General features: G+C 42.3%; 1 non-coding gene across 1 annotated transcript; it reads left to right on the top strand.

The window, feature by feature from the left end:
• The first annotated feature begins 7,252 nt into the window (after positions 1-7,252).
• TRNAA-GGC (transfer RNA alanine (anticodon GGC)) lies at positions 7,253-7,328 on the top strand. The gene has a single exon. It is a non-coding gene; the product is annotated as a tRNA-Ala (tRNA).
• Positions 7,329-10,050: the final 2,722 nt, after the last annotated feature.

The raw sequence follows: 10,050 nt of genomic DNA, 5'->3' as shown, positions 1-10,050 counted from the left end.
CTGACCTGTAAACCTATTTCAGTAGAAATGTGGCCTGCCAAATATAATCTTCTGGAATACCTTCTTCAAGAATATTTTAATATAGGGCTAACAAGAGGCTCAAATGGTCACATCTCACTTCATCAGTTCTTATTCAACAAGTGGAATGAAAGAAGATTATAATGGCCCTGCCAACAACCTAGATGTTCATCAGAGAGTCCACGTTCCTAGTCTTAGGGCTTTGCGTGTGCTTTTCCGGCTTCCTACACCAGTCTTGTTCCTACTCTCAGCAAAAATTGCTGTTTCTCATTGAACCTTAAATGTCAACCCCAGCCCTAGGGGTAAGAGCACTCAATAACTCAATAACTCATCTGTTACTCTCCAGCCACCAACACTTCAGACAAGCTCTAATATGTATTTTATGTATTCACTTAACTATTATCTGTTTTTTCTTTAACTCTGTCCCTGCTCAAAAGCCATTTCCATGCAACCAAGGACCTTGCCTGTCCTTTCTACCCTGTATCCAAGTATTCCATAGGTGCTCAATGAATAGTAAACTGAGACACCAATGAGTTGTACAGTTAGCATGATTAGACAACCTTCTGGCTTTTGGTTGTATTTCAAAGTAGTTAAACTCTGAAGTAAGGAAGCTCTTTGACTTAATCACTGAAAATGTATGAATAAGCACACAATTGCATTTTCAAGGCCACTGTACAAACAGGAGCATCTGTGTCCCAAACCACACCATCCTGAATCCCAAAGCTCAGAGCCACAGTTGATAATTTGTCCTTCAGTAAGTGCCAGCCACTCTACCAACACAGAAATTGACAGAGCAGAAAGCCAAGACATGAACCAACTATTACTAATATGTGTGGAGCATCTCTTACACACAAGTTGCTCAGTGTATTTCGTATTTCTCCTCCTAACAATTTTGAAAGATTGTTTCTGTTTCTAATCCCACTTTAAGATGAAAAATAGAGACCCAGAGAAGTGAAGTAACTTGTCTAAGAACACTAAGCAAGTAATTATCTGAGTGTAGAATGAGAACCCGGGTCTGCCATTTCTAACGCCGGTGCTCTTTCCACAACACAATGTCATTTCTAAGGTCTAAATTTGTACTTTTTCACACCCCAGAGATCAAACCACAGTAGTTGAAACTGTGCTACCATAATGACACAGTTTTTTTTTATAAAGGAAAAAGCTAAGAAACCAACTTCTTTTACATTTTGTCATCAAGAGATTTAAAGAAGTGATTTTTTTGTTCCTGAAGCACTATGCAATTTTAGGAAATGACCCTGAGAACCACGGCTCATTCTTTGAGGTCTCGGCATGAATCAAGAGGGAGAATGATAAATGTCTTTGAGCTAATAACGGAAAAGTACCAAAGTCTTCAAGGGGTTACGGGTTAGCAGGAAAAGACATGAAATGTAAATGACACTTCATTTACTGTAAGAACAAGGTACAAATGTTCAGAGTAATTTCTTCCCACCATGAATTCCTAATGAAATGCTGAGATCAATGTCAAGCAGAGTATTGAAACAGGACATGGAAGAGCTGTCAAAATAAGTCAAACTGAATGAAATAAGAAGAAACAGAGCCATATGATCCTTTGTCTTTGGTTTCCAGAACAAAGAATCGTGTTTTTTTCTCTTTGCAAGAGCAACTGTTTAGAAGTTATTAGTTAGTCATGATGAAAATGCCCAAGTTTTAAGGTAGAATTATAGTTTTTAAAGAAGATGAATAAAAACAAAACCAATCTCCCCCTTAACACAAAGCTTATAAAAATAACTTTTGAAGCAACCTTAATTTCAAGTTTCATTTGTTATTTTGATGGATATACTAAGATAATTTATATTAAAATTTTATAGGACAAAGTCTTTATTCATCAGAACATCTCAATGTTCTATTTTCAAGAGAATTATAATCACATTTTTCTAATTATAAAATACATGTTCATTATTTGAAACTTGAATAATGAGAAGGAAAACCCTCCCATAACCCCACAAACCATACATTTCCTACTGGTAGAAATATGTTTATATATTATATACATAATATATATTCTGTGCTCAATTTTAGAATGCTCATCTTTTCCTTACTCTGTGCTTTGGGGATTAGCTTTTTCCAGGGTGATAGTGATTTTACAAAATCAATTTTTAAATTAAGGTGGCATTCATTAAACCATCTAAATTAAACATGGTTGTGCATGATTTGATTCACGTGCCTCTGAAAAGCTTTTCATATAAATATATTTAGTAGGAGTCTTTTGCTGGATGAGATCTTCACATTGAATATAAAAACTATGTTACTAAAATCCCACACCCATCTTCACCTTGCCTGTATAATCAGAGTCACCTTCTCACTGGCCCTGCCCAGGAGGATATGAGTTCAGGGGTCAAATGCTGTTAGTGAAGCCCCACCTCTCAGCCCCTTTCAACACCATTTCCTGTTACCATTGCTCAGCAGCCATCCCACAGAAATCTCGTTCAGAATCTCACACTGCCATTACCTGTGAAAAAGGGGTGGGCTTCCCTCTTGCTCACTCTCACCCTGAAGCCAGCCAAGGCTTCCTCTTGCACATCAACTGCTTCTGGGGTGTCCTGGCCTTCAGTGTTGTTTGTTTGTTTGAGGGGGATGTATAATTGTCCCAAGCCATAGTAAAGAGCGCGAATGGTAATTCTCACAGCTCAGCAAGGTCTTGGGCAGAAGGACTTACAGAGTATTCTTCACATGGACGCCAAGATCTGACCCTCCTGCTCTACAGGGTCATTTCTCCTCCTCCCGCTAAGCCACGCCCTTGACAAGAGAGAGAGAGAGAGAGAGAGAGAGAGAGAGAGAGAGAGAGAGAACTCTTTCCAAATTTTACAGTGGCACAAAGTTTATATCCTGCTTCTCTCGAGCCTCCCTTTGGAGTCTCAAAAGCCTGTGTTGAAGGTTGAAAAACGGAAAACAAAAGGAAGAGTTCATGCGCTCTCAATCCTGTTTCCCCCAAATTAGTGTGAAAGCCACCGGGAAACAGTCGTGTGTAAGGGCAAAGGGCAAAGAGGGCTCCATGCTTCGTATTCCAAAAAAGTGTCCCACTAATCCGATGACTGTCTGCTCTGCAATGACGGTGTGATTGAGGCAGAAGCGCCACCCCCGATGCCGCGCCACTCGCGATGCCTGCACCTCTCTCACGCCCACACCCCCATGCTCAGCACAACTCCTGGCCTAACTGCACAGCCCCTGGAACGACTCACTAAAAGAATACACATGTGATCTCGCACCCTTTTGATTATCAGATATGGAGTAATTTTGGCTGCAACAAATGGTATTCTCAACAACTTCCAACAGCGCGGTTCGATCAAGCAGAACAACCGCTTGACTGCTAAGGAGAGCACTGGAGGACTTAGTGTAAACTGTTGAATTAAACAGATTTACGATAGTTCTGCAAAAGTGAAAGTTTACAAGGTGTTTTAAAGAAACTGATATCACAGGCCATATAATTTCCACAAGCATTTCAATGTAAGGCTGTGTAATTCCTCTGCATCTGAGGGTGATGTAAGTGCAGGCGTTGAACACTCAGCCCTCCACCCTCGGTCGAACGGGATGACCGATGGATATAAAATTAGGGAAAAACCTGCATCAGCCTTGGAAAATAGGAAGGATGCCATACATATGCCCGGCACACTAGGGGATGTATATTTCATGGACGATGACGGTAACAAACTGAAGACACAATTTCAGCTCCCATCGTGATCGCCCTGTGACAGAGAAAGAAGAGCAGGGTAGCAGAGGGATCGAAACAGCTCCCCTAAGACCAACTGATTTGCAGGGGGAGAAAAGACCTTAAGACAGGAAAGCCATACCATGAAAATGCTACCTCTGCTGCTAGGATTTCTCCTGCCACCAGGGAGGATGTGCTCAGGAAGGACGTGCCCACAACAGAAGGGAGAAGCCACTTCAAGTGACTCAGGCCACCCCAAACAGGGCCGCTTTGGGGGTCCTAGGGCTTGAAAAAGTGCTGCAGGTCCAAACAAGAAAACCCCCTTGAAGAGCTGCAATGTTCCCTTTGAAATACAATATATTCAAAGAAATAACATTGCAAATATGTTCATTTGTATTTCAGACGGATCGCAAAGGATTTCTGAAAGAGCATCCATAACAGAGTCCAGCACTAGAAGAAAAATAAAGTTGGTGAATGCAGCATAGATGGCTAATTGTCCACCAAAAATTCGTAGTCCTCTTTCCATTAGTATTCCTGGGAGGCATCTGTCCCTTCACCTCAGAGGATAGCCACATGAAGAGCTCTTGCCAAGGCTAGGGTTTCCAGGAAGCTAGTGTGCCCTTTACAGTGCATCTTTCTGCTTTGGCTGCCTGGAGACAGGCCTCAGAGGTCCTCCGGGATGGAAGGAACCTGGTAAGCTGAAACTTCAAGTGGGGGCAGAGGGGGGGGGGAATGAACTACTATTTGTTACATTTGTATTCGGGTTTGTTGGTGTGGTAGATTGATGGCTGCAAATTCCTTCTCTCCTAGTATCCACGCCCCCTTGCATTGTGACTTTGCTGTGCCTTCGAAAGGAAAAACTCGATTTCCTCTCTACACTCTCTTTGCCAACTAACGGGAAAGTGCTTTTCCATACTCTACTACACTCACACAAATACTTCACTTCTGTTCACTTCTGACACCAAACGCGGGCTGTTCTTTTCTCCACACAGAGCAATTCTCCAGTTCTCTGTGGACACCAACCGGGTGTCCGACAATTCAGCTAAATTCTGACACTATCTACTTGGAGGTAGCATCAGGTCTTCAGATCCCACAAGTTAATGACTCAGTCCCAAAACACTGATCCCACTTCAGACGCTAATCGCAGGTCAAGGCTGTCATCTATACTTCTGACGGACCAGGTATACAAATCAGGGCACTTCCACAACCACCTCTTTGGTTTCCACATATTAGCACGGCTCATAAAACTCAGGAAACTAGATTACCAGTTACTACTCAGGAACAGCCAGGAGGAATTGACGCACAGGGCTAGGTGTGGGGGAAGGGGCACAGAGCTTCTGTGCTTTCTCTGGGCACGCCACCTCCACGTGGTCAGCAACGTGGAAGCTCTCCAGACCCAGGCAGGATTGTTAAGGAGGCCTCATTATGTAAGCACAATTGACTTAATCATTGGCCACTGAGCATGGAGTCATCTCTAGCCCTTTCTTGCCTGAGATCCAGGCATAGGGCTGAAATTTCCAACACCCTCATTATGTAGTAGGTTTTCCGGGCAACCCACTCACTACCCCGAGGCCATTCAGAAGCCCCCATAAATCAGTCATCTCATTAGCATACGAAAAGACACCTTGGAGATTCCAAGAGTTTTGAGAGTTCTGTTCCTGGAACAGGTGTGACACAGATCAAATGCTCAGACTCACCATGAAATTACATCACAGTAAATCCATCCTAAGTTGAAAATATTATTATAAGTCAAAAGTGCGCTTAATACACCTCTCCTAGCCTACTGAACACCATAGCTTAGGTTAGCCTACCTTAAAGTGCTCACAAAACAATATCCAAAAAACGCTGGCAACACGGCACACTCAGTTGTGTCAGTTATTTACCCCCAGGACCCCGTGGCTCTCTGCTTCTACACAGCATCATAAGACTATCCCAACGACATGTCGCTAGCCCAGGAAAAGATCAAAATTCAAATTTGAAGTGCTGAATGCATAATGTTTTTGCACCATTGTAAAGTAAAAAAAATCCTTTAGGGCAAACCATGATAAGTCAAGATGGTTGATAAGTCAACCATCTGTATACATTTCTTATTATTAATCACAGCATCACACCTTCAACCAGAGGTGGACAGAATCTTCGTGGTAAGCAGTTAGACAGACACGGGCAAAGCAAACACAACAGGCCAGGCACAAAGGCCACCAGGGCGAAAAGCCTCAGGTGCCTAGCAACGGGCAAAACTGGGAAAATAAGGACCTCACCCCCAGGGTGATCTTTCTTCCCTTAGATAGTCAGGGGATTTGGACCCTCCCCTGACCTTTCTTCCCCTAGCATATTACTAGTCATGCGGTTTTAGACTCCCTTAGAGGAGGAACAAACAAGAAAGCCAGAGAATAAGACTTAACCCCTAGAGATAACATCTAGGTCTCACTGGTTTCAGCTCCAGGCCCAGAAAAGCAGCAAATTAGATAAAGGAAAGCCAAGACTCACCTCAGGACCAGTTGCATTGACTAGGAACCCCTGCCTTGACGCTGACCAATCAGTAGAGACCATGACCCTAAAAGACACACCTGGTAAGCTGATGAATGTTCTACTGAGACACCCCTCCCATAAGATCTCCCCTAAAATCTCCACCCTTCAAATCCTTTAGGATGGAGGTCCCAGCATGCTCTTTATTCCAGGAGTATAACCGAGTCTTTTTCTCTCCCTCCTCTGTCTCCTCTTCCTCCCCCCCAAGCACGATTCCCTTGCCCCTCTCTTTTCTCCTAAGCTCTAAGGGCCCCCATGAGACTTGCAACCAGAGGAGCAGTGGACAGCAGCAGCTTGTCCGGGGCTAACCTCTGAACCTGTCTCCAAGGCCCCCTTTCCTCTGACTTTCTGCCTGCACTGCCAATAAATTCTTCCTTTACCTGCTGCACTTTGTCTTGTGGCTGAATTCTTTCTCACAAGAAGACAAGAATTGAGGTCTTGCTGCTCCCACGCAACACCTGGATGTCTTGTGACCTGTTTAGACCAACAGAATGTGGCAGAAGTAACACTGTAAATTCTAAAGCCTAGGCCTTGAGATCTCATCTGCATCTACTGGAATACTCCCTTCTCCATGTAAGGGGTCCTGGGCCATCAGAAAGACTCAATGGAAAAAGACCTGGTAACAGCTACTACCAAGGCCCCAGACAGTACATGAAGCCATCTGAGGCCATCTGAAACAACCTATCCCCAGGTGAGCAGCAGATAACTGTAGGCATAAGAGTAAGCCCAAGAGAAACCAGTAGAAGAATCACAGAACGTAAAATTCAGGGGAAAATAACTTTAAACGATTGCCTTATGTATATGAGGCTAAAAGATTTATACTGAGGGATGGATATAAGACATGGAAATTAAGTCATCCATATATATTTCCAGAAAAGCATATATAGGTAAAAATTGCTATAAGGTTTAATAACCAAGACATAAAGCAAAATTTTAAAATTCAAGAAGGTGAAAGTTGTGGTAGAAAAGACTCAGGATGCAATGAAACTACATAAAGAATTATTCAAATAATTATAAATATGGTTTTAAAACTTAACACAGGCCCTGGCCGGTTGGCTCAGTGGTAGAGCGTCGGCCTGGCATGCGGAAGTCCTGGGTTCGATTCCCAGCCAGGGCACACAGGAGAAGTGCCCATCTGCTTCTCCACCCCTCCCCCTCTCCTTCCTCTCTGTCTCTCTCTTGCCCTCCCGCAGCCAAGGCTCCATTGGAACAAAGATGGCCCGGGCGCTGGGGATGGCTCCTTGGCCTCTGCCCCAGGCGCTAAAGTGGCTCTGGTCGCGACAGAGCAATGCCCCGGATGGGCAGAGTATCGCTCCCTGGTGGGCATGCTGGGTGGATCCCGGTCGGGCGCATGCGGGAGTCTGTCTGATTGCCTCCCCGTTTCCAGCTTCAGAAAAATACCAAAAAAAAAAAGAAAAAAAGAAAAAGAAAACAACACAGATACTAATAATAATTCTTAAAAAAGAAGCTACAAGATGAAAATGATGGTTTGGGTCAAAGTCACAGATTATTACCAATAAAAACTAGAACATATGGGAAAAGATATACACAGCATATTAAATTTCTTATGCAGTTGAAATAAACATTCCTTAATTCTCATTATCAGTAATTAGAGAAAATATTTTCAAATATGTTTTTTAAAAATTAAAGTCAAAATATATATGGCAAATAAAAATCTTTTAATTTTATCCACAAGACCTTGAGCAATGTCTCCCTACTCTAGTGATTTATTTCTTCTTCATAACATATTTAAATACAAACATATACTATTGTATGTACATATACATGTATGCATTATAAAACATATTGTAATAGAATCATCAAAAGGGTAGAATAAACCTAAAATTAACACTAATTTTTTTTTCTTTTTTTTTTTTTTTCATTTTTCTGAAGCTGGAAACAGGGAGAGACAGTCAGACAGACTCCCGCATGCGCCGGACCGGGATCCACCTGGCACGCCCACCAGGGGCGGTGCTCTGCCCCCCAGGGGGCGATGCTCTGCCCCTCCTGGGCGTCGCCATATTGCGACCAGAGCCACTCTAGCGCCTGAGGCAGAGGCCACAGAGCCATCCCCAGCGCCCGGGCCATTTTTGCTCCAATGGAGCCTTGGCTGCGGGAGGGGAAGAGAGAGACAGAGAGGAAAGCGCGGCGGAGGGGTGGAGAAGCACATGGGCGCTTCTCCTATGTGCCCTGGCCGGGAATCGAACCCGGGTCCTCCGCACGCTAGGCCGACGCTCTACCGCAACACTAATTTAAAATAAATTTTATAGCATTTTTAATAACACAAAAACCTATTTTCTTTCACCATAATAAGAATAAATTTTAGTGAAAACAGAATGAATAAGTTTGCTCTCACTGTTTTTGAAAATCTTGGTTCCACAATATAGCAATTCCAAGGTGCGATTCTGGGTCCATTTTTATTTCAAACTTATTTTCATGACTACAGTAGCTGAATAAGATTCTTCACATGGATAGAAAAACTCAAGGCTAAGACATCTGACATTGGCTACACTTAACAATCAGAACACTTAAGTCCTATTCCCTCCACCAATTATGTACTTGTCAGAGTTGAAATTTGGTAGTGAATTTCCACTTTCCATGATATCCACCAACTACCCTTAAAAAGGAATTGGTACCTGCTATATTTTTATGCTTCAATAAATGGGTTTAAATTCTCTAAGACTTTTAAACAGGGTAAAATTTCTATTTCAAGTTTTTTAAGTGTGTTGATATGAGAGATTACTTTTTATAGGTGTAACATTTATATCATTTTCAGCAATGTATCAGATAGCAATGGAAACACTGGGAAACATTCCCAAACATCCGTTTTGAAAACATTCTCTATTACCTCATAACGTGGCTGATGGTGAGCTCCTGCCAGGAAAAAAGGAAAGTATTAGTTAGGCCATTTTTGGAGGGAAGGATGAGGGGGTGGAGAGAGGGAGGAGAGGGGTGTCTTCATTGTTCTCCTGTGTTTGCATCTGTGGTATTGCTTTAACCTGGATTTTTTTTTGTTCAGGAATCATTTTAAGACCCTTGCTAATTTTGTGAATTAGCCTAGATGAAAGTAAATGAAGTAACCCTAAAATTCACTTAACTTAGACTCCAGTGAGTCAAGGAGAATAAGCAAAATGCAAAAGTGTCACTGACATTCACCCTGACAATTGGAATTCACTCTTCCACTTCACTTACTGTGAATAGACTGAGTGGCTCTGCCTTACGTATGGATCTGAGCCCTACACCAGCACCACCTTACATTAAGTATTACTAAAGCTTAAACTTTTTTTTTTAATTTTTAAGTAAAAAAGTATTATTTTCTTCTGTGTCCCCAATGAATGATCTTGTAACCAATTGGGGTACGTGCACCCCCCACTTTGCAGAAGGAAGAGCAATAAATCAGGATGGAAGCATCGTCGAGAGAAGATCACAGAGTGAGACGAAAGATGAGTTGTTACAATAAGTACATGGTCAGAACCCAAAACCAAGCTCAAAGAGACACCTCTGAAATGACACTATTAAATTATTCTAAGAGATTAAAGATGCAGAGACAGGGAAAGTCACACTGTTGTTTTAGCCCAAACAGTAAGGAAGTAGCAGTCACAATATCATTTTCAGGCAAAAGAGAATATGCAGCAGATGGTCTGAAACAGGACAGGGGACATCCTTGCATCTCAGTAATGAAAATGTATGTGTTAGAAGTACAAGCACTATGAGAAATGTACAGAAGCTCAACTATTGGAGACTTTAAAGTAACACTTCAACCTTGGTCATTCAAGGAGATACAAGGCAACCTGGTATATAAAAGATGTGAATAATAAAGCTGCATTAATTTAGTAAAT

Source organism: Saccopteryx bilineata, chromosome 2, assembly GCF_036850765.1.
Source record: "Saccopteryx bilineata isolate mSacBil1 chromosome 2, mSacBil1_pri_phased_curated, whole genome shotgun sequence".
Classification (NCBI taxonomy): domain Eukaryota; kingdom Metazoa; phylum Chordata; class Mammalia; order Chiroptera; family Emballonuridae; genus Saccopteryx; species Saccopteryx bilineata.
This window is presented reverse-complemented; position numbering and strand designations above follow the sequence as displayed.